Genomic DNA, 25,792 nt, shown 5'->3' on the forward strand with positions numbered 1-25,792 from the left:
CAGGGTGTATAGCACCTTTAAGAAGCAAGTGTTTGTTATGAAGTTCACCATGCATACAAATTGTGCTTGTATTTTGAGTTAAGAACAGTTACAGGGCAACAGGAAACCTGACTGGCCTGATACAGGCTTTTTCTATTCAGTACAGGCTTGCAAAAAAGAAAAAAAAATCATAATGCAGGGAAAAGCATGATTCTTCTTAGCTCTTTTAAGTCTGAAGCAGGAGTGGGGAACCAGAAGAATGATTTAAAGGAAATTGATTGTTTTAAGTATACACAAAGGAAGCCTTGCACTCTGTCAGGAGCACTAACCATTTTCAACCTGGAAGAGGGAACTGAACATTTAATTAAACAATGCCTTTGACTCTATTAGTTTATGCTCCAGCATTCATGATACATGGAGATGTAGGTTATTTTTCAAGTGTACAGCTGTTTCCTCCTGCGTAAAGTTGGGGCTGGAGTTTTTGTAGAGTGCCACATTGTTTAAGTTGTGGTAGCGCTTGAGCACACTGATAAAACATCAAAGTACTCCTCAGCCAGCCAACGCAAAGGCAGACTCTGTCTGAGAGAGATCTCAGCCTAGGGCTGCAGCAATACACAGTGAGCGAACTGCCAAGCGTGGGAGAGGAGCAGGTTAGGATGAAGGAGAAAAAAGGCCAAGTTGTCAGTCCAGGGAATATTGTCTCAAGTAGCAGAACAGCTGAATTGTCTGGGGTTGCTGCTCTGGCAGTATAAATTTGCAGAATTCTGCTGTGAGTAAATTGCACCAGGCATCTGCCCCAAATTACAAGTGCATGTTGTGAGTTGCTCTGGACTGATGCGTATCCGGTTCTTGCATGGCTGTCACAATTTTGGTTAAGGGTGTTCTGTTTTCATTGCAAAAAAAAAAAAAAAAAAAAAAAAGGTAACCCAGCATGCGAACACTTTATACCAATACTTTGTACTTACCTAAGTTTAACCTTTCCTTAAGGGAGAAAGATCATAGGTTAACATTAACAGCTTGACCTCCCTTGCCTGGGGCAGGCTTGGAGGGAGGAACACTGTGTGGTTCCAGTAGCAGTGTGAATTGAAGAAGGTTTCTAGGCAAGCCTGAAGATTTTAAGCATCTCTAACACAAAGCTGCAGAGGTTGCTTGTCTACCAAAGGCATAGCAGTAATTCCACAGTAAGTACCGACCTTATCAAAACACAAAACACACCATCTATCAAACCCATTTGGTCAGCCCTGCCAGCCCATCAAATCCCCAAACCTCAAGATTTTCCCTGCATGCAGAAATTGCCTTTCTGACTAACTGGATGTACTTTCATGGCAAAAAAAATACAATCCGCCTGTAGTCTGTTTGGCTATATATTATGATAGCATTCATGTTATATAGGCTACTCACTTGGGGGAAAAGGAATATGTTGGAGAAGGTTAAAGCATCTTGAAACGTGTATACCTATCTATGCTAAGGATTAGAGCTGGAAAAGTATTTTGGTGAAATAACAGACTTGTTTGAACACTGGTGGAACAGATGATCGTTGTGGTTTGTTTTTGGTTGGTTTTTTTTTTTTCTTAATCTATTTAGATAGAGGGCTCAATCTGCTTAAAAGGATTTTGAACAAAGATTTGTTCTGGTTTTGGGCTCTTGCTTCAACTGGGAATTATATCCTCCAGTGACACTTGATTAAGCCAAAGTAAGTCAAGTCAGTGGTTAGGCTTTAGTCAGCTCACACACATTTCTGCTACAGGAGAGAATAATACTGTGCTTTGCTGGATTGTCACAAATGTCATTTAGGAAATAATGTATCAAAGCAAACAATTCAAATCAAAACAGGAAAAAACCCTAGGCGTTTGAAAAAGGAGAAATTGGAAGGATCTTATTGGAACCTGGTGAGGAAGGTCCTAACAATGTCAATGGTGATTCTCCTGTACCACGTAACCATAGGCAGGATTGGAATTGTACAGAAAGGACACAGGCGTGATACTTATTTTCAGAAGTATTCAGATGCTTGCATAAGAGTCTTTTAAAAGTCTTTTCTAAAGATTGTGCTTGGCATTCAGTTAGTTCTGAAAAGCTGTCTCAAGGCCTGAATTACCAGTTACAGAGTAAATACCAGTACAACAGTATCGCTTACATCAAGGTGCCTTTATGACACTTGGTGTATTTGAGACCCATGAGCTGAAACTAGGATATAGCATCTTAGCATTGTGAGTTGGCATTTTCTTAGTCAATGCTAGAAACAGAAGAGAGAGGGTTTTGTGTTGGTGAGTCTGTATTTTTAATAAACAAACCATCACAGACAATTAAATGTGGATTTAACAGTTTTAAGGAACAGCTGTTGCTGACAAAAAGAAATACCTGCTTCTAATCAATACTGTAGCTCTTCACATAGGAACATATATTTCAAAAGGAAGGTTTCACAGTCAGAGTCATTTATGTAGTGGCATGGAGGTGAAAGTTCTGTGATTCGGGTAGCTGTGTTACCCTGTCTAAAATTAAGCTCTCCAGTGGGACTACAGTGTCGAAATCTTTTACTTGCCTGTATTATTTGTGGGCTCTGCTGATTCTTAAAAGTTTCTGTGGAAAGGTTTGGTCAAATGATCAAGCTGGTAAGTGTTTAGCTGTGGTAGCCACATGCATGAATATTTAGTAATTCAGTTTAGTTTAGATTGCAATAAGGGGATTTAGTTGCATTACCTTTCATTTGCTGTTGGCTAAGAGCCTGCACAGGTTGTGGTAGTGGTGTAATTCAGCTTACACAGGTATCTTCAAGGGTCTCTGATTTCTCTGGGAGGCTTCAAGTCGGCAGTGCTTCAGTCTGATTCTTATAATGGATTTCACTTTGGTGTTGTCATCAACTCAAAGTCTTGGAATTTCTTTCTTGCTCTCATTTAAAATAATTTAAACTTTCTGTTGTCATGGTTGCAGAGAGGAACTCAAAAGCATGAGCCCTGCTGACTCCTAAAACTAGCAAGCCTACCTATTTCTGTGAGGAAGCTCAGAATTAAAGCGTTACGATTATTTTTTTCTTCCTTGAAGGTAAAGTCATCATTTCTTAATGGCTAGGATTGCTTCCGTAGACCAATAGGTGTAGAAGGGAACTCGATGTATAGATTATATAGTACTTTTGTAGTGAATTACATTACATGAGAGCATGGTCACAAATATGTGGTTCGTTCTTTATAGGTTCTTTTGGTCTGATCTGTTTTCAAAAACCTCAACTAAAGTAGCCTCCCAGGAGCTCAGCTGCAGTCCTTTGTTACTCTTCTAGTTAGAAAGCTTTCCCTGACATCTAGCCAGGGTCACTTGTTTTCAGTTAAGCTACTTTCATTTTTTCCTAACTTCTGTGGGCCTGTGCATAGAGTACATTTAATCCTTAACTTTTTTTTAACATGCTTTTCTGTAGTACGTTAGGAGACAATGCTAGGGAATGCTGGAAGCTTTGACTTTGGGCAGGGACAGGCACGCAGGCAATTGTCTGGCACCCAATGTAAGGGATGTTATGCCTGTATGGGGCATTAGGTTGTATGCAGGTGTTTTCCACTACCATCTCATATTCATGTACCTAGGGAAAATATCAGGACTGGTTTGCTTTACCTTAGCTGTTTCTCTCCTGCCCCGTGTTTTTGTGTACCCCTGCAAACCTTGCTATTCTTTTCTGCAGTGTGTCCTCACTGAAATCCCTCTTTGCAGTTCCTGTTTGTCTTTCTTGAATAGTTCTTGTTCTATTGTTTTCTGGATGATAAGAAGAGAGAATTAAATTAATCTAACAACGTTGTTAGTTTCCCTTCACCTTTCATTTGTTTTTTCCTAGCCTGGCGAGTGAGAGGGAGACAGAGGCCTCCCAGCAAATAGATGACAGCATATACCTTGCACTTTCAACGATACAAAAGTAAAAAACTGAGCAGCAATGTCATCCAGGGGTGGAAGGTTGTGCATAGATTCCCTTTCCCTGTGTGCAGCAAATGAACTAATGCTAGCACATTTTAAAAAGTGTATGCTTTCGTAGTCCTGTACGGATACTCTGATTTGAGAGGCTGAGCAGCAGTGGTCCTTAGGCTGCTGCCCCTAAGGATTATAGTTGTGCTGTGTTTTTCCTAAGAGTCTCCGTGTAGAAAGGCTTTAACCTTGTGACTCTGCAAAGGCTTTGGCAGCTTCTTCCTCGTCTGCTCCAAACCACAACACACTTTCCGAATGTGTATCATTATCTCTGTGCTTCACGTTGGCTGTCCCTGGAGCTATTTGCGTGGCAGAACATTGCCTGTTCCAGGGCAGCTTTAAATTGAGCCAGGCTGGGATCCAGCAGAAATCCAGGAGATGCGATATGAAACAGTCTTCTGAAGAAGATGAGGAGGATACTGAAAACTGGTAAGATTGGTCTGCTGGCCAAAGCCTTGAGATGGTATGTGAACAAGCAGAGCGCAGTTTGTTCTTCTACCAGTCTAACCCCCATGGGAGGGTGTGGACATCAAGAATTTGCACTTAAGAAAGGGGGAAATTATATTTCCTTTCCCTCCCCTCTCTTTTGTTTCATTATTTTGATTTTAAGTTTTGGGAGCGAGGCGCTAATAGGTGCAATTTTTGCAATCCCTGCCGCAGGGAACTACATTATTTTGGCAGTCTCTTTGTGTCTCATCTCTGTAAATGACAATGATGGTAATAGAACAGAAGGGGCAAGTGATGTGAGGGGAAGTAAGCACTGTGGTGTGAAACAGCTATTTGATATTTTAATTAAAATCAATCTTATCAGATATAAGTCCTTCTACCAGATACAAGTTCTCATACAGTTCTTTGTTAGAAGATCTGAGAGGACCTTGAAGACTGGAAATGTGTTCAGGCAAAAATCTGTGGTTTTATTTAACCTCAAAGAACAGGGGTTGACTTAATACAAACCCACAAAACAGAAGCAGAGCAAAAAAATATGCAAACAAATCTCACCACCAGCTCTAGCAACTTCCTGACATCCTCTTTCCTTAAAAAAAAAAAAGCCTGTAGACATAGACAGATTTATTTCTCTTTGAAGACTTAATTTTTAAATCTGTTAGCTCGGTTTTTGTATGAATTCACTTCCCAAAGGAAAAACTCATGATTTTAGAAAAAATGTAGAGAACTCCTGTTTCTAGAAAAGCCCTCTGCTTTCAGGAATTTTCTCGAAGTGAACTCATGTTTTCCGCTTCTACCACAGTTCTTTAAAACCTAAGAATACCAGTTTATGTTTTTCTCTGATTTGGTTCTTGGCTTGGTAAGATGCTTGTCTTCAGGGAGGGTCTGTTTTGAGTTACCTACCTGACTCATCTCCTGGGTAGGAGGAATACCTTCATTCTCAGCACTGGCATTGCAGTAGAATTTTTGTCCTCTGGTCCCTTCTTTTAGGATTCAAAAATCCTGAGTGCAGTAAAAATAGAAATGACATGGCAGAGCTAAGATTCCCTTATGTTCATACTTCTTCCCACCTAGACTTGCTAGTATATTTGTGGCTGCAGAGATGGGAAGGACAGAAGGCATGCTACAAAGACCTTTGTAAAACTATTAACACTAGACCAAATTAAGAGGTAAAATGTTTTTGATTAAGACAGTATGTGTTCCTTGAACTCTATCCTAATTACAGCTGCATGTTTCTCTTCTTCTGGCGTGGCCCAGCCCTATCTAAGGTAGCCTGAGGTCTGCTTTAATTTACTTCAGTTGGCTGTGATTCCTGAGGAGTTGTATTCCACCTGGCTATGGCTAGAAAAGGGCTTATCCCAGCTGCTCCCTTTCCCCACCCTGAGAAGGTGGGCAGGAGTGTGTGGAAGCTGCACCTCCTGGATCACAGCCTGCCAGGTTGCCCCAAAGCAGGGAGCCCCCACCAGGGAACTTGCCAGGAGTTTCTACTTCAAGCTGTTTGGCGGACAGAAAAAGGACTGAACACCTGCTGACCTCCTTCAAACAAGTCCCCTATCCCTGCTGTGAAAAGTTTGAATGCACTATCCAAACCCCTATAATTTTAAAGATAAGCATTATGATTTCTGCACTGAAGTTAATGCGTTTTGTCAGGGACCTTCTCTACTTTAAGCCCTTCTTTAAAGAACACCGTAGTTTGTAAATCAAAGGTGCTAGTAGTTTGCTTCTGAAGCCTTTGCAAAAATGTTACTTGCATAAGCAAAATAAGAATATTCCAAAGAGAAGTTAGATGTCCTAGTTAATTTAGAAAAGATGTTTATTGTTCATCTGGCTGAAAAGAGTTTTATCGTGCTGTTTCACTTAACTGAGTGCATATGAATAGTAAATGCAATAAATAATTACGGAATACAGTGTTTCACAATGAAGTCAGGTCATACTTCATCCAACCTGTAAACTGTTTTTTTGCTCCACTCCTCTGCATCAGAAATACTTCAATAAATGCCATTACATCGACCCTTCTCCCTTCACATCCTATATGAGGCCATGGTTTGGGAGTCTTTATTTAAAATGTTTGTGCTGAAGTGTAGGAATTGATTTTTTTTGTCTATGGTTTTTCTGGAGCTATTGTTTCTTTAAAGAAAACCACTAATAATATGCTATCACTAATACTGTTTCCAGTGTTACTTTTCTACTTTATGTGTTTATTAAACTTCATGATTTATATCTAAGACCAGTATTGACTTCTGTCTTCGTTGATGGTAGAATTAATGCAACCACGGTTGTAATATGTTAGGACTTAGTATGTCATTACAAGAGTTAAAAAAATATAAAGTGTTGCTCCAATGCATTGTACCAGGTCTTTTTCTAATATGTGGGGAATTGTTCTCTGCAGCCTTCTCACTAAGCTTATAATTCTAAAAGCTGCATCTTAAAATATATCACTTTGCCATAATGTTATCGCAAAAGCAGAACAAATTGTAGTTTCTTCTTTTTCTGATCTTAACCCTTTCCTTTTAGTTCAACTTCATGTTGCAGTAGCTTGTTGTCAAGCAAGAAAAAGTTTAACTTTGCAGTTCAGCAGTTTAATTAGTGGTCAAAAAATTCATTATCTGCCTGGTTTGCAGAACCTGGGCTGGTTTAAGATTACACTGAACTGAAGTATTTTAAGCTGTGTAATTGGAAATCTGAAATGTTGAGTAAATGTTGATTGTGAAAATGATTTTTCTGCATTTACGACCATCTGAATGGGTTCTGCGCAAATTACCTGCAGAGCTTTGTAATTGGTTTGGTTTTACTCAGGAGTTACTGAAAATATTGCCCTGAAATGGAACACAAAATTACACAGTGTAAAAATGCCTTTCAAAACCTTTTCCTGCCTTTTGTGTGGTAGGGGATTTGGTGGAAACACAGGGGAAAAAGAAATCCATTATCTCAAAAAGTTTACCAATTATAAACAAACCCATTACGTAACAGTTTTGACTGTATCTTAATTTCACAACATAGTGTCAGCTTGTTGACAAAGCTATTTCTCGTTCTTTCCCCGGAACTTTTCATCAGTAAATCTGCTCTGGATTAATACTATAAAGTAAGAATTATGCTGATGCATTTTTGGTAAAGTGAAGTAATTGTTTTAATTGGTATTGTAGGCCAGGTCCTGCCCGTGGGTCACACCAGCCCCACGCAGCGCTACAGGCTGGGGCAGAGCGGCTGGAAAGGGCCTGGTGGGAAAGGGCCTGGGGGTGCTGGGTGACGGCCGGCTGGGCAGGAGCCAGCAGTGTGCCCAGGGGGCCCAGGCGGCCAGCAGCACCCTGGCCTGTGTCCCCAGCAGTGTGGCCAGCAGGACCAGGGCAGTGACCGTCCCCCTGCACTGGGCACTGCTGAGGCCGCCCCTCGAACCCTGTGTTCAGGTCTGGGCCCCTCTCTGCAAGGGGGACATTGAGGGGCTGGAGCGTGTCCAGAGACGGGCAGCGGGGCTGGGGAAGGGGCTGGGGCACAGGTCTTGTGGGGAGCCGCTGAGGGGGCTGGGGGGGTTTAGTCTGGAGAAGAGGAGACTCAAGGCGGGACCTTACTGCTCTCTGCAACTACCTGACAGGAGGCTGTAGCGAGGTGGGGGTTGGTATCTTCTCCCAGATGACAAGTGATAGGATGAGGCAATGGCCTCAAGTTGTGCCAGCTGAGGTTTAGATTGGATATTTGGAAGAATTTCTTCACTGGAAATGTTGTCAAGCATTGGCACAGGCTGCTCAGAGAAGCGGTTGAGTCAGCATCCCTGGAGCTGTTTAAAAGAGATGTAGATGTGGCACTTAGGGACATGGTTTGGTGGTGGACATGGCACTGCTGAGTTAACGGTTGGACTTGATCTTAAAGGTCTTTTTAAACCTAATGATTCTATGTATAATTCTGCCTTGAAGCTCGGTGCTTGACTGTGTGGTATTTGGCATGTAAAATACAGTGTAAGTATAAAATACACATGTAAGTATAAATATACATTTTCCAAGTTTGAGAGGACTGAACTTTCATACAAAACAGACTCAGACGTTTTACCGTCATGCATAAAATCGTTGAATTCTGTGTCTCTGTTTCCTTGTTATTGCTTCCTTTGATCTGGCAAGGTCAGTAGTTTGCTTGGTGGGCAGTTTATAGTGGAGGTACAATGGAGTGTTGGCAGTTTGGAATTAGGGTTAGACTTAAAGGTGGCAGTTCACTTATCTTTGAACATTGTTCCTTACTTTACATTTTGAGGAATTAGTATCCTGCATGTCTAGCACTAGTTGCTGATAGTGTTATTCCCAAGTCAGATGTGTTAGTCATAGCAATTCTTGGTAGATAAACAAGTGGAGCATGAACAAATGTGTGTGTGTGTGATGTGTGTGCACGTGCATGCATATGGGTTGTACATACATGTGTGTATAAATATAAAACTTATATAAAAAAAGTATATAATCTATATAACAGTATAAACATACAATATACTTAGATATCTGTATTTCTCTATCTACCTAAAAAATAATTAAAAGGCCAGAGCTCTTTTGCAGGAGACTAGTGGTTGAGGAGGGCAGTGTGCTGAAGGACTGCTGAAATGGTGTGGCTCATTGCAATTTCTAGAAGTCTGGAAAAAGGTTTTTGAACCCCTTTGTAAAGGAGCAGAGTGTGCTCAGTATTTTTGTGTGAGTTTACTAATAACGGGATGAAAGTTACAGATGTGTTGCCCCTGTAACATGTGATATTAGTCACATTTGCTGACTAGGATGTAGCAAACTTGGAACAGTTGGAATTGTATCTTTATATATGTAGCTTAGCTAAACGTGGCATTCCGTGTTGTGACAACCAAGTGAGTTACCAAAACCCCACACCCTCCAAAACTTGTGGCTTTATTCCCCATTTCTCTTTTATGTGCATGAAAGCATGTTTGTGAATAGCTCTTTGCATTTTTTTTTCCCTTGTATATGTAGTGATCTAGGTTAGATGCAGAGTTGTTTTGTTAATGGAAATTTTTCCACTGATTTCAAAAGGCTGAGGGTTGGACTGTAGTCATTTTCTCCTATGTTGAAAAAGACCTTTGATAATCTTGACAGGGCCCTGGAAAAAACATGTGTGTGTGTGTATGTAATTTTCTCAAAAGGAATTTTAAAATATCTACCTTCTGTAAATGTTGTAATAGCAGAACGAGAATTGGTGGAAAAAGCTTCAAAATTTGAGTATTCACTGGGATCTTTTAATTTTAGATGCACACATGCATACCATAAATATTGCTTCGTGTGTTAATTATCTTTGGCGTGAGACTAATTTAACATGTAAAAACAGTACTTACATGATTTAATGTAATATTACATCACTGCATGAACTCACATTTTTAGCCATTGAAATCCTAAAAGTAATGTATTGTTTCACATATTCCAATATCTTTTTCCAAAAAACATAAGACCAGGATTTTCAGGTATGGTTTTCAATTGCTAGTGGCATATTTGTTATCTCACATAGCTTTTTGTATTTCCATTGACTGTGCTTTAAACTTGTAAGCTATGGAGTTTTTAAATGTTCCAGAATAGATCTTTTATATGGTTGATGTTATTTGTACATGTTTTATCTAGGATTTTTTAAATCAGTTTCTACTCCAGTGTTTTTTATTTGCAGCCTTTCTTTCCCAGTTCAGCCACTAACTGTTTCAAAATGTCATTAATCAGTTTCTTCTCATTGCTTGCATTGGGTACTAGAAATTATTCTAGCTGTACAGTGTTAACATGGAGACGCATTTCCAGGTATTTCTTCCTATGACATGGAAAAGCAAGGTATCGGGTAAATCAAGTCAGTGGAAACAGAATTGTTTGCCCCAGTGGCAAAGCGCTCACAGTAGCAGGGAGCATGACATGTCCCTGGAAGCAAAGAGCTCATTGTTTTTGGTTTTCTGAACTACATTTACAATGCATTGCCCAAGTAGGCCAGGTGTGGTTTCGTGCTTTGTTTGTGTGCAGCGGTGTGTTCTGAGGTAAAACGTGGTCAGACTGAGAAGCCTTTGGGCATGATCTGAATATTCCCAAAGTTTCTCTTAGTGTCATGTTTAGAAGGGGATTTATAGCTGTTGCCTGGATTTTAAATAGTCTGGGGGCTTGTGAACAGAATAGCAGTATTACAGTTCCTGGTTCATGACAGGTTTTGTGAAGCATCGCTGTGGAAGTAATCTGTCTTGACATGACTGCAGGGTGCCAGTCTTGGCTTTGATAAAGTCAGGTATGCTTCTGACGGTGTCACAAATGTACACGGTATTGGCCAGTTTAAAAACTGAATAAACAAATCTCAGTAGCACATCTGGGTTTCTTTCAGACAATTTTGTAGATTATGCGTGTGGTTACCAACATGTTAGTAACTCTGGCAGAGCAATTAAACTTTTCCCTTCATCTCTACTTGGGCAAACAGGGGCTGCCAAAAAGCCTCTGTTTCTAGATCACTCATCACAAATTACTCTGTTCTGTATCCTGTTTGTGAAATACTAAACCAGTTTATCCTTTCACCTGTGTAATAGCAGGAAGTCATGGAGAAGCAGGGACTGGAGAAGGCATGGGATTTTTGCCTTATAGAGGGTGAATAGTATGATGGGAATATAAAGCCAATCCAGGCTGCATGCTGTATACTTCATCTGAATGGGAGTGTTCTGCAATTAGACTTACATGCAGTACCCAAAGGGAAGTAAAAATTATGGTTTTAAAACCAGTTACGGATCAGCTGCACAATAAATTGATGCCTGACAGGCTTTTTTCTGTGCTTTTCCTTGTGTAGTGCACTTTGGTTGCTGCTTCGTTCCTATTTCATCCCCGCTTCTTGCCATCTTTTAGTCTGTTTTATTAGGTGTGAGTGTGTGGGTTTTTTCTTTCTGTGCCGTTGGTTGCTTGCATGTGCTTGTTATATGTGTTTTTTTTCACTGTGTTGTGCATCATCAGATGATGGTTCTGCAGAGCCAGCAATTTCACAACTGGAATCTCACAATAGCATGAGAGTAGGAGGATGGGGCACAAGGGATGTGCCAAGCCTGTGCTGCTTCCTGAAGACAGACATTTGTGCTGCCCCACTGCTAGGCAGGAGAAGGCAGAGCTGGACAAGGTGCTTGTTATTTCCCACACAGCATGGCGTTTGCTGTGGGAAGATTGAAGGAGCTGTGCTCTCCCTCCCTCTGCCTCTTTCTGCTCTTCTGCTCTGCCTCCCTTTTAATGCATGTGTTACTTTTTCCTTCCTGATTGCAGCTCCAGGGACACGCATCCTTTCAGTTGCTACCTCTGTTCTTTCCAGTTTGTAGCAGGAATAAAAAATAAATTCAAGAAAACAGACTGTGGGGTTGAAATCTTTATTTTATTACCCAACTGTGTTGAAAATAGAGCTCAGCTGCTATGCATTATGTTGCTTATCAGTACGTGAAGCCTAATGCATGACTGCTTTCAGTACAGCTTAATGTTTTTCGGTCTCAGGCACGTGGCTTTCAAGCAAGAGGCAGATTTGGTAAGGTCATTTTCTCATTGACTCAGCCAGAGAGATTGCACAAAAGGGAGCTCTTCACTTTTCGATGTGCATCCGTGTCTGTTATTAAACTTCACATAAAAAGAGTCATTGGTTTAACAGGTTTGGTTGAAAACAGCTAACACTGGGTGCATTACTGCTGTTCCTAGGGCTTCCCAGCTGAGTGTGACTTACCTGTCTGGCCTGTGCCTGTGAGTTGTGAGGCCATGGCTGTATCTGCAGGGTGGAAGAGGGAGGGTTGGTTTGTTCCATAGCAGTGGTCAGAATTGTTTGGAAGGTGCTTAGAGCTGACAGCGATTAACAAACCCACCCCTTTTAATAAATTCAATTAGCATTTGCACAGTTAGTTACAATTATATTTTAAAACAAAATCCATTCTCCTCCTGGTTGTTCACTTTTTGAGGAGGGGAATAGAAGAGCAGGTTTTAAGTATCTATTATCTATTTTTGGTGTAGATCAAATCAGTTATGACAAGTTAAGTTGCAGGTGTGTCTTCCATGTATTAAGTCAAAGTGTGACACTTTGAAAGGTCAGAGTACTTTATGTCTGACTTACGAAAATAACTGTGAGCGTGGAGTTTGTGGGGTCTGCACATAGATAAATGTGAGTGGAATACAGAGATACAGAAACCTGATAGAGAGGGTGAAGTCTGAAAAGGTCTGTTCAGAAATTGCTTCTGTTTATTTAATCTAAATAATTTAGTAATTCTTTACACTCGTAAAAAAGCAGCATCCCTAAGAAGAAAATAGTGTGTGTTTTATGACAGATTGTGTCAAACTGGAGTGGAAAAAACCCATCACTGTGAAGGAAAAGGATTTTGTTTCTGCTTTAAGTGCTGATTTCAATGCAGCTTCAAATTTGGAGCAGTTGCTATACACAGCTACCAACTCTTAGCTCATTTTTGCTGGCTTATATAGTTCCATAAACCTGCAGAGCCAGATCTGACAGAACCGCCTGTCTGGTAAAAGAACCCCAAGAAAGCAAAGTGCCTAAAAATCGGCATTCATCTTCTTTCAGACAAAATATTCCTTTATATCTGAAATGAAATTACTGTTTTCTTGAGCTGCTGTCATGTTTGTTTGATTATTTTACTCTTCATATAATGAAACCCAGAGCCTCAGGGTGTCTGCTGACATAGCAATTGCAATGGAACATAGAAGTCATTTTTCCAGCCCTTTCACATTGTTCCTGCTTGTTTAAGAGCACCTTTTCTCCATCAGCATTTGAATGCAGTACTGCTTTCTTGCTATAAACAAAATGACTTTTCTGTTAATAAATCCTAAAGACTAGTAAAGGGATGCACTCTGTTGGAAATAGAGAGTGGTGTCTGGTACTGAAGTGGGAGAGCAACATGCAGCGGCCTAGTGTATTTACTGAGTAATTGTCCATATTCTTTGTATGATATTATGTGATATAGCTGTGACATAAAGCACAATGGGTTGTATATGCTCCATGTAAAATTTAACTTAAGCTTTCTCAGGAGAAGACCCACAAAGTTTCTGTAGGTTCTGCTGGTCCCTGATGCAGTGAGAAAATTGGAGCACCACCAAAGCCAATGCTTTGATCTAGGGAAAGTAGAGTTTTCCCAGCCAGTAGTGCCTTTTCACCCCTTCCAGACAGAAAAAAGAAATTAACTCCACCACAGAAGTCTTTAGTTTCAGGATTGCACCCCTCTCCCCTAACTGTACATAATTTGTTCATTCACTTTCGTGGTAATGTGCCTCTGGATCCTTAGTGTTGCTATTCAGGATTATTATGGAGAGTCTGACTGTCAATGAACCCTTCTGCTTCCCCCAGGAAGGGGGCATTAGGAGTGAGTAGTGATGTAGGATGTCCATGGTCATGTGAGTGAAATGGGGCTTAATCTAGAAGAAACAGAACTGTTGAGGTCTGCTTTGGCTCATGGAGTGTTTGGCAGGGCATGTGTATATCCATTATTTCTCCCCTTCCCTCTATCCTTTGTCAGTTTACTCCAGTTCTTCTATGTACCCACGCCACATAAACTCATTTGATTTCCATGTCTTCCCCTGCTGTGAGCAAATAAGGCTTCACGTAAACATCTATAAGCTAAGCACAGCAGGGGAGAGGTGGGCGTGGGTTGCAGCATGGCACTTTGTGGGAGCAGAGGGTTCAGGAGGGTCTGCTGGGTTCCGCTGTCCGTGGAGAGGAGGCAGGGATGTGGGCAAGGGTAAAGGGGGAGCATCTTGTGGGCAAGGGGAGTGGGGAAGGGGAGTAATACCCTACTGCATGATGAAAGCCATTTATTTTGGTGTGCACGGAGCATGATACCTGCTGATAGAAAATCTACCCTGGGAAATGCCCTCAAAGCAAGAACGTTTTGCAGCTTGGTGGTGCTGGCAACTGGTTAGGTGGATGAATGCAACTGGCAATGCTCTGAAGAAACTGGAAGGATTAATGCATGAACGAAGTGTGCAGGCTTTGAAATACACATGCTTCTGATGTATTTGTAGACAGCCACATGTCCCTCACTGGAGCTGTAATCAGAACCATAGTGCTACATCCTTCATTTTAGAGTGACATTCAGACATTAGCATTCCTGACCCAGAAACCATTCTGTCTTTGTTACTTGGTGGTAATTTAAATATATGCAGTACTGCCTTTCCAGTAATTTGTGCTCAGTTTTTAAAAAGGCACTTTAAAAAGTGATGAGAAAGTAAGGTTTCAAATTAAAAATTACCGTATCACCTGTTAGATTGTTCAACATGTTTATTATTGTCACTATTACATTTTTTTGTAATGTTTAATATAAATTTGTGTAGATATCTTTCACCCATTTGACCTTACTCTGTCTTTTATTGTTTGATTATTTTACTCTTTGTACTATTTAGTAGAGGCATTTTGTCAGTTACCTTCCTTGTCTGATACTGGGAGGCACTGACCAACTCATCTCTCCTTTTTCTAATAGGCTGAATATTTTAAGTTTCTTTCACCCCTTCCCAAATGATGAGCTTTCTAGAATTTCTCATGGTTTTTTTTTAAACCTCAGTCTGACCCATTTTTAATTTCTTGAAGTATAGATGCAAAGAACTAGCTACATTTCTTCAATTATATGGTAGTGTTTCCACCTTCCTACCCAGTTACTCTTCTGTTCATAGGGCTGGTATAGTCTCGCCCTGGCCAGGCTTAGTAACTGCATTGCTGTGATCTCCCATGCATTTGCTTATTCATGGTGATGCCCAAATCCCATTCAGATCTGCAGCTTTTCAGGACACAAGAAAATTAACAAGAAAATTATGCAAATTTTATGAAGTATAGGTGGTCTTGCCCTTTGCAGTTGTTAGAATGCATGCTTTCAGAAGAGCCTGTCTTACCAAATGAGTCACGTTATTTTTGCAAATAACTGGCTTGCCTCATTGTTTGCCATTTTAGTAGTTTTTGGGATGTCTACAAATCTTGCTAGGGTGGTTTTATATTATTTTACAGGTCATGCATAAACTGTTGCAAAACCCTGCCTGAAACTGGAAGACAATTCTCTACTAAAACCTGTATTTTGGGATGTATAATTTGCTCCATTTTTATTTAATTTGATTACTAGTTTGGGGTTTTTTAAGTGTTATTTTTTAACATTGGCTAGGGTAGATTTACTTTGTATAACTGCTAGAGCTGGCCAGTACAATGTTGCAGTTATAACAGGCTTCTAACTTTGAGTGTGTGTGCGGGAAAAACAGACCCCTATCATAAAATCATAATTTTATGCAAAGGAAATTGCTGATTTTTATTTTTTTTCCCCTGACTGTGGTTAATTATGTTGGAGAAGGAAATGTTACATATGAAATTTCTGGTGCTAGAGCTGAAATGTTATGAAACCTCTGAACAAATTCTTCCCCACCCCTATCCCACAGAATCACATCATTATTGAACCATATCATTAAACTTCTAAAGGTTTATTCTGTTATCTATTTACACAATTGCATTGGGTTTACATGGCAAGGTTTTTGTAGCAGGGGTCTGTAGGGGTGGCCTCTGTGAGGGGAGGAGGGGGAAAGTAAAAAGGAAGAAATGGCAGTGAGGGGCTGTTGTGGACTGATCACAACCCCTATTCCCCATCCCTCTGCAGTGCTTGGGGAGGGGAGGAGGTGGACGAGTTGAAAATGAAATGAAATTGAGCCTGGGAAGAAGGGGTAGAAGATGACTTAAGTTTGTTTTTGTTTCTGCTCTTATCCAAGTTGAGTCTGTTTTGCCCATAACAGTAACTAATGAGCAATCTCTCTGTCCTTATCTTGACCCATGAGCTTTTAATCTTATTTTCTGCCTCTGTCCAGTTGAGGAGGGGGAGTGAGGAGAGCAGCTGGGTGGGCATCTGGCAGCCAGCCAAGTCAACACACCATAACAATGAAAATTTTTGACAAAAAATGTTAGCAGTCTTGTTTCCTTGAATTAGAACAATAATATGGTTTTGTAAAGCATAATGATAATGCTGCTCAAATTCATGAATAACAGTATTGGATAAATGGAAATATAAAAAAATTGTCATACATGTGCTTGACAATAGCCATGGTGGATGACTGCTCTCCCTCCCCAGTTGTAACATCAAGTTGACTTATTTTGTTTTATTCTACCACTGCATGTAATTAAAAACCACTTCGTCATCTTTTAAAAATGAACTAGTTATAAGAGCTATCTATGCATGTTTCAATCATCTTTAATTTTATTTTGTTGCTTTTAATGCACTTTAAAATACAAATCATCTTAGTCTGGCTGCAGAAGCTTTTTGGCACGTTTGACAATTTTATTTTTTAGGGTTTTATATGGCATTATAGGCTTGGTGTGAAATAACTAGGTTTTTAAAGCTTTTTAGTATTGATGCATTATAATACTATTTGTCCCTTGATGAAAATTAAAAAACAAAATTGAAGAAAGGAGGAAAAAATGCCAGCATATATTATTCATGGAAGATCTTTGTAACTGTTTCTTACTGTGAGCTCCGGTCTGTGGATTTTGGAATTGCATATGAAAAATTAATTCTGGTAATGAATTAGTGGTAGTTTATTTTGGAATGTGACCGACATTGAAGTGTTAAAGCTCTAAAGAGCCGAAGGTGGTAAATTAATGTATGAGAAAATTCAGTACCTTGTAAGGTGTATTTGTATTTATCTCCTAACACCTTGAATGTTGAAATATCTGATGTACTAAGGGGGACTTGCTTTTGAGTTTCTGCTTTCTTCTTTTCTCATTCTATGCCCCACATAGGCTTCTTCACTACAACTTTATTTACTGTAATTAGATTAAAAGGCACAGATGTAGCTTGGTGGGCTGTAAAGAGTGTGGCTTCTGTCTGCTTCGTTTGTCTGTATGTAGAAGGATGTGGTGTTTTTTCCAGTTATTTAATGTCATCATAGTTGTGGTAACACTGAAGTCACCTGTTCAGCTGTGAACCTTTATTGTCTTCTGTTGAAGTTTCTTCCTATTACAATCGTTTTCTCAGTGGGCTTAAAAGTAAAGCGCATATGTTGAGATCTGCTCTGCTGCCAAAATGTTACTAGTAATTTATAGTGAAAGAGATTGCTTTTATTATTGCTGCATGGATAGAGAGTAGCAGGCATGAAGACATCTCCAGGGCTTTCCATGAGGTTTTTTGATACATGCACTTGCAAAGCTTACTTGTTCCATGCTTCACAGAGCAGTATGGTTTTTTTGTATCTTCTTTAACTAATACCATGTATATCATATCTCAAAGTGGAGACTGTTTTCAAATGCACTCCTAGAGACCCAGTTAGCAGAATGAGACCTAATATTGTGGTTTCCGTTTCATACACAGTCAAGATTTTGTTTCTGTTTAAAGTATTGTTGTGCTGATTGAAGGCCAGCAAATTAGGAATGAAATCGGATTAGAGTTTATGTAATGTCTATCTTTTTCTCGAAGAAACTGAAATGTTCTAATTGAAATACATGTTAACTGGGTTCTGGAACCTCCTGTTGTGTCTTTTTATTTCAAAGAGATAAAGTGGCCTGGGATTGATTCACCTCTACTTCTGGATGCATAATGCAAGCACTGGCTGAAAAATTACCAAATTTTACATGCTAATCATGAGAATTGCTCTTTCCCTGCTTGTAACGAACTCCTCTGCTGGGATGCTGGCATCCCACATGTTGACAGCTCCACAACTTCCGATGCCAGAGGCAACTGGCACAAACTGGTGCCTGGCCACAGCCTTCTCAAGTTTGCAACAGGTTTGCTGCATGTTCCTCAGTCTCAAGGTAGCTCTGTGGCCTGCCAGTATCATGTGATCTGGATGGAGGACATGAAGGACTCGCACATCCTGAGATGCCACTGAGATGTGCCTGTTTGGTAGACCTTGTGGGCTGGATTTCAAAGAATTTGGAAGACCTGCATGAGACAATAGCATCTGAACAGTTAGGTGTGTTATCATGAGGATGCGTGAGCCAACATTGTTAATAGTCCTTGTTAATGCCAGTTTTCTGTGTTCTTAAACTGGGCCGTTTGAAACATGTGTAAGTGAGTTCTCAGGTTTAAAATGTGTTCCTTTTGTGGAACCTGCCAATGGAAAATGTTGTGATTTCAATGAACAGATGACCTTCTCGTCCACTGTATAATTTGTGCATTGAGAGCTGATTCAGTTCTCTTATTTTATAGAGGAATTGGACCAACGCCTAGTGCAACAGCTTTAAATCAAGATTTGCTGCCATATCTGTGTGGGGTCCAATTATCTCAATATTCCATTCCAAAACAGTGCCTGGGGCTGCAGTACCACAAATTTGGGCTGAAATTTTGACTTAATTTATTTTCCTTCTAACAGCTTTATAAAGATAAGAAAATGAAGGACCAGTAAGATAAATATCTTTTCTTGTGCATTATTAACATAGATGTCTTACACACTAATTGATTGCACCTATTTAAACCAGTGTACAGGTGTAACCTGATGAAGGCATCCATTAGCTAGCCTCCTATATAGCTGAGGTTATGAAGTAGTATTTCACCCTGGGAGTTTTAGCTCGATGTTTTGGGTCATAAGATGATATAAACCCAGCATGTTTTCTTACATTTTTCTGTATGAAACAGTAAATGAAGAAGTGCTATAAATGTTCCCTGAAAAGCATGTAAATGTCAAGTTTTAAGGAGTACACTGGCTTGGAAGAAACTTTCCTTTTAGATGTTGAACTTACATGGTTGTGATGGTACCTAGCACGTTATTAGCTGAGCCAGGACTTGAAAATTACCTTGCTTACAGCTAAGAAACATATTCTGCCTTTCGAAGAATCAACTTCTAATAAATTTGGCCTTAAAACATTTTAAAATAATGAAATTACTCTCAAGTATTGTTTTGGAGATTAATTTTAAACGGTGAGGATGCTCTATGGTCTGCCTGAGTTTTGTAGGAACATAGCACTTGTTTCTGCCTTAGGGTAGGGCGGAAAAAAAAAGAACAAAACTTTCAGATGAAGCTACTTGGAATTTGGTATTCAACTTTGTATTTTTCACGTACTGTCTTTCTCATTTCCACACATAAATGAGGGATGATCTTAGCTTCAAGAAGAAAAATCGACATATCCACAGATTTGGCTATGAAATGCTTGAGCTATAAAACTATAGTAAGAAAATTATCCATGTCTTTTAACAAAAGTTACATGTAAGAGAGATGCTTTTCTTTATCAACAGAATGTTTCAAAAATATAGCAAGTTCGGCTTTGTGACATAGATGCAGAAATGACACTATTGACAGCTATAGTTCAGTGCTAAGTTCTGCCATACCTGCTGTATATCATGGCATGGCTAGTTCATGAGCAGTAGTTACTGAAGAGTGAAAGATTAATTTCCAGTTTCTGTTGGAACTGGGTTGCCTTCCACATAAAGTTAGGAAGAATAAGCAAATTCAGTGTTGCATTGCCTTTTCCAGAGGGAAGTCAAAGCATTGTTCTGTTACAATAGAGGTGATTATAGCTAGCGCTGTTTAGGCTGTCCAAACAGTTTTTTCAACAGTAATAGTTCATAGTAGTATGTATAGTTAAATTCATTGAATAAAAACATGAAAGACAAAAGTAAATGTAAGAATTACAAAGTCAGTCATCTATGTTGTGATTAATGCTAAGCTATCAGATCATACTGTGCTTGAAAGGGCTTCTGTGTGGGTCACTGAGATGCTTGTGCCATTGTTTCGAAGTGGACCTGTTAGCAGCATGGTAATTTATTGAAAGAAGGCTGCTTGAACTAAGAGACTTCTGTTAATAATTATTTACAGGAACTCATGACAAGTATTGCTGGCCTAGAGTTTTCTAATTATTCTCTTTAGAAACTGCTCAGAGGTAATGTTGCTGGAAATTGTGCTAAAGGTAGACAGGGATTAATGGTATGATTGACTTTATGTATAACCTATCTTTTGGTGTGTTTGCTTTTAAAGTTAAGAAGACTTGCTGGTTAACACTAGAATATTTCACTGTAGGTAAGAGTTGTAGCTAATATCTAAGAGCTCTGGATAACTTTTTTGGACTCCTGCTTTGCTTTTATACAAATATAAGCAATGTAAAAGTGAACATAAAATATTTTTGAGGGAGTAGTCCTTATGAGTGTGTGCACTGTGAATTAATCATATGCTATCACACTTAAAAATATTTTTCAGTTTATGTATTTATAACTTCAAAATATGTTTTCAAAAATAAAAGTGTATAACATTTGCCTAAACAATATTTTATAGCCTTGGAACGACAAGTGTACTGTTTTGAAACTTTTCAGTAACAAGGTACTGATAGTGCCTGTTGGCAGGGTGTCTCTACAGGCTCTGTTAGGAGTTGGGAGTTTTGCAAACTACTTTCCAATTTTTTTCCTACGGTGTTTGTAGTGGTACCATTATATACATTTCTTTTAATATTTTTTATATGAGGAAGAGGTTTCTTACATCCCTGAAAGCCAGGGATAAGGGCTTCCTTACCGCAAACCACTTTTTCCATGTTCATGTTCAAGCCAAATGCAAGTAAAGTGATACAGTGTTACGGTCTTTTGTAGATTGTTTGATGTATGACTGTTAAGCTACATGATAGGACCATTTAAGTTGGAAGGAACCTCTGGAGGTCATGTAGCCTAGCTGCCTTCCAAGTTAGAGCAGATTGCTCAGGATCTTTCCCAGATAAGCTTTGACTATTTGTAATGGCAGAAGCTCTATAACCTGTGGGCAACCCGTTCCTGCAGTTACTCTCCAGTAAGGAATTTCCCTTACTGCATCTTGTGATCATTTCCTGTTCTTACACTGTGTATCTTTGATGAGTCTGGCTTTGTTGTTTCTTACTGCAGCTACATCCTCCCTTGACGACTTCTCTGCAATGCAGGCAATGTAGTTCTCCTAGACTTGTTATATGTTCACGTGCTGCAGCCCCCTAGCCACCTTTGTAGCCCTCTGCAGAACTTCATCCCAGTTTAGCTTTGTACAGGAACTTGGGTGAACTTACTGTTGTTTCCTTTTGTCTCTAACCTACCAGAGGTCTTTGTTTATGGCTGTAGGACTGCAAACACTCTTTGCTTTCACATTAATGGTGGTATAGTATAGAAGAAGTTTCAGGCTGAGTGGAAAATTCAGAAGGCATGCTGGGCTCCTATTGGTGTGGTAATCTGTGAGGCTGGGGTATCAGAACACTTTACAGCACTGCCTTTCAGCTGAATACCAAAAAGGTGGTGAATTCACCTTTGCTGAAGCTGCATTGGACCATCTTGTAAACTGCTAACTTGCAGTGTTCATGACGAGTGCCAGAGGTGCTGTGTTTGAATCATATACCCTTGTCCTCTCTACCCCATTTATTTCTGCTTAGTGATGTTCCAGAGGTAACAGAAATGTATGGGTTTGGTCTGTGGGAGCATATCATGGCAATTTTGTCTGGTTGCATTTAATCTCATTTCTATTGATCCTGTCCTCCAGGTAGTTTTCTTTCTGTAAGGTATGTCTGTTCTCTTCCTTGGCACTTAATTTTAGATTGGCTTTGTATTAACTGCAGAAATGCAAAAAATGCTAAGTGAGATATGTTTCACCCCCAGTCTTAGAGGAACTTGTTTTGGTAATGTCCCTTTAAAAAATTTTAAAAACTGTGATTTGTCATTAGCTAGCCTGTCTACTTTACAGTTCCTCTACTAAACTATATTAAATTTAATTAATAATGTCTGATGTGATACCAGACCAGGTACTTGATTGAAACTCAGATTGGTGAGATGTACTGTGTTTTCTTGTTCTTGAAAATCACTTCTCAGCCATGAAGAGTGGTTCCTTAGTATGTCATAACAGCCTACCACCAGCAAAAATGTGTCTTGTTGCATCCTGTTGTTTACCTGTGTGGCTTTAATAATATTTTATTTATTTTTTTTTCAAAATTATTGTGAGTTCTGTATGGTAGAGATGTCAGACCCGCAAGTCATTTTTACAGAAGAGGTGGCTTAATTAATGTGGTATGACTCAGCCAGCCAGTACAGAATGAGAAATAGGTGTGAATTATCATGCCTGCCCATATGTAATATGCAAATAAGATATCTTTTATTTCTGTCTAGATTATTATGATCATAAATTATCAATACTTTTTATATGTAATCTCAGATACTAATAAGCCTAGAACTCTCCCATAGTGGTAGAGATGTGAATATCCCTGTAGTCAATATGACTGCAAACAGTCTTAGCTGTTTCATGTCTGGCTTATGAAGGCAGGTGAAAATAAGTATTATAATATCTATAAAATGACTTGGAGGGAAACATTTGTCCTCTTCATACTTCTAATGGCCATCTATGCTGTTTGTTACTTTTAATGAGGCATCTGTTTCTCAAGTAAATTACCGGAAGAATTTTGCAGCAAAATAACCCTTTCCATAAAACAGAAATCTTAGACTTTCCAGTCTAAGTTCATTAGGTCTTAAATTAATGCTTAATTTGGTAGATGTTATCTGTTTAAATGCTTCTGTGAGGTGCAGGTTTTTTGACTAGCGTCTTGTTTGTGTGGTGAATGCAGCATTAGGACATAATGAGCTGAGTGTCTGGCTATGCCACCAGTCAGCTTGTCAAACAGAATTATTTTGAAGCCTGGTTATGCTGCTTGGGTTTGACAGTGGAGTTACATACCTTTTCTTGTCCGTGACAGATCTGAAAGCAAACATCGTATAGAAGAACGCAGTAAGGCTTAAAATATTCTGCTGTTTGGTATATCCACAATGTTTTTGACTTTTCAACAGCTGTGCATTTAAACTATAGAAACATTTCCTTTAGATTTGTCACCTTGAACAGTACAGCCAACGGCTTTGTAACAGTTGTTTGAACACTGGGTGTTTTCAGGTGCGGCGAATTGCCCGGAGGACCTCACTGAAGCTAATCTAATCTGTGTCAGCTGAAGATACTGGAAGGTCTTGACTCTCTGAGGACTTGCTGCACTAATAAAATTAAACAGATGGGAATTTTTCCCTTACCGTTGTTTGGTTATTCTGTAGCAATGCGTTTATGATCCTTAAGAAATAAACTTGAAATTGGGTATCATGACCAGGAGTATTTCTTTTTCTTCAAACCTGAAAGAAGCAGTTACATACTGAATGTAAGGTTCAGTGGTGTACATTTGAAGTGTAGACTTCCTTAGGATAATTTGGGTCATTAACCTATTTTAGCTACCTCGATCTTGCTATTGTGTGATGATATTTTATCTAGGAAGAAAAGGTTGAATTCTTCTCTGATGTAGCTCAGGTGTATTGACTTTAGTGGATTTATACCAGAAAACAAGAAGGGGCCAGTGAATGCATAAGTGTGTGTTTTGGTGGGTAGCATTTTGTTTCTCATTACAGAAAGGATGAATGACTATGCTTGTAAATGTGGAGGTGAAAAATGGAAAAATTTTGATTCTTACTATGCTACTGAGGGAAGAAGTCCAGAGAAGGCTTTCCTATCATATCAGGAGGAGCTTTAGTAATTATACTAAAAATACACGTAGGCAAAAGGAAGTCACTACAAATGCACAAACATCTCAGTCCTTAAATATTTAAATACCCTTGCTGTCTTACCTTTAGTGTTAGAAGTACTGTAGTTTCAGCAAGAACATGCAGTGATTTTTCATTTTTGCTAATTGTTGTTTTTTAAACGAAGATTTAATCCTGTAATGACAGACTAAAGCAGAGTGATACGGAGGGCATATTTTAGAGTTTTACCTCAGGCCTATAGTGATGAGAAACTGCCCCTCTCACCTCCAAACAGTGCTGCCAATCAAATCATTTGGCCTAAGTGATAACTGTCATCCTACCTAAGCTGAAAGCTCTAGTGTTGTTTGGGTTATTGCAACTCTGAACAGGACAACAGATGAGCTTCCTTCATTTAGCAAGACAGGAAAGTCAAATTTTTGCTTCAAAAATCTGAAATTGTCAAACCCAGCAACTCTGAATTGAGCAAAATGTGTGTCTTGGTTTCTGAGTACAGCAGCCTGGATGGACTTTTCTCGATGTAGCTGTGCAAGTGGAGGTGATGCTTCCTCTTACTTTACTTGCTTTCTGTTGTCTTCACTTGATTATCATACAGTGCTGCTTCTGTGCCAAAATGTGACATCCCCAAATTCATCAATTCCCTTTCTTCAGGAAATGTCAGCAGCTTATTTGAGGCTTTGATAATGTCTTCAAAGCATGGTGTCAGTGCTGCCTTTCCTCACAGCGTTCCCAAGAGTTTTTGCTCCCATGGCAGGGACTGACAGCCAGGTAACAGCTGAGTTTATAAACACCTTCAGCCAACTCTAAAGTGAATAGATGTGAACAGTTTGAACATAGGATGTTAGTTAACCCAGATGATCTTTGATTATCCTTCTATCTATGAGGTTTTTTCTGAGTGTTTCTGGTTTTTTGTTTGGGTTTTTTTTTTAGATTTGGATTAGAATATGGGGAAGAGACTGGGTTAGTGTTGTCCACTCATCCATGGAAGAGAGGGCAGTCACTGCCTTTTGTGGGGTGCTGCATGGCAGCAGGTCCAGGCTTGGCCTCAGAAGTGCCGATTACATTAGGTAATTAACTCCTTCTTAATAACTGGGTGAATTACATGTACATCACTGGCTTAATGTTGTATTCCTCCCAGGCCCAAGCTAGATTAAGTCTCATTTTTTAACAGCTTAACTACATTTAGGAGTTGGCAAGCTTTCTTTTAAAATGTCATGCGGTTGCATAACGGGATATACCACGTGCCTTGGAGACCTGTGCTGTGGCTGGGATAACTAATCACTCCCTCACTAACTTGCGTGGTTTGAGGGACTTGTTCATTTTTGTACTGATTAGATACCTATAGCTTAAAATTCCCAGCAGGTTTCTGACAGACATCAGCAGGCTATAGTATGTCCAAATCCATTAGATTTGTACAGTTTAGCTGAGAGATCTGTGCTACCCTGGTTTATTTTCAGTGAGACTGGATGAGTTATGCTCCTAAGAGCAGCTCAGCGGAGCAAGAGCAGCTGTGTCGGCTGGCATCCATCACCTCTTCACAGGGAAAGGGATGTGTGGCACCTCTGGCATCTAGGTGAGCAGTGGCTAGATTGGTTACAACTGCCAAGTTCAGTGAGAATGTTCTCGAGGACAGTTGCTTTGTGGATATTTGTACTGCACGGAATTGTAAGATAGAGTTGACAGGGCAGATAAATGAGTGCCTTGGTCTTTTTTTGTGGCAGAGGCACTGTGGTACAGAGTGGTACAGGAGCAGAGCCTGGTAGTAGTGCTGGGATGAATCTTTACTGTCGTGTAGATGGATACTGGGCCAGCACCTGTTAGGAAATAAAATATTTGGTTTAGACTTTTATAGTGGAACAATTTTACTGAAAGCTGGCTGGGAGGTTTTGAGTCATGTAGAGCTGCACCTTTCTGTGGGAAGGCAGTCTGCTTGCGGTTTTACTATCTGTCCTCCATTTATTAGCTACATGGAATGAAATTTCCAATCTCACCCTGGCTAGAAAACATCAGTATTTTGGGGGCTGC

The 25,792-nt window shown here is 39.7% G+C and overlaps 1 protein-coding gene across 3 annotated transcripts in view; it reads left to right on the forward strand.

The window, feature by feature from the left end:
* Positions 1-25,792, forward strand: part of EPB41L4A (erythrocyte membrane protein band 4.1 like 4A) — a 134,159-nt gene that overhangs the window by 12,738 nt on the left and 95,629 nt on the right. The window lies entirely within an intron of this gene.

Source organism: Falco naumanni, chromosome Z (genome assembly GCF_017639655.2).
Source record: "Falco naumanni isolate bFalNau1 chromosome Z, bFalNau1.pat, whole genome shotgun sequence".
NCBI lineage: Eukaryota > Metazoa > Chordata > Aves > Falconiformes > Falconidae > Falco > Falco naumanni.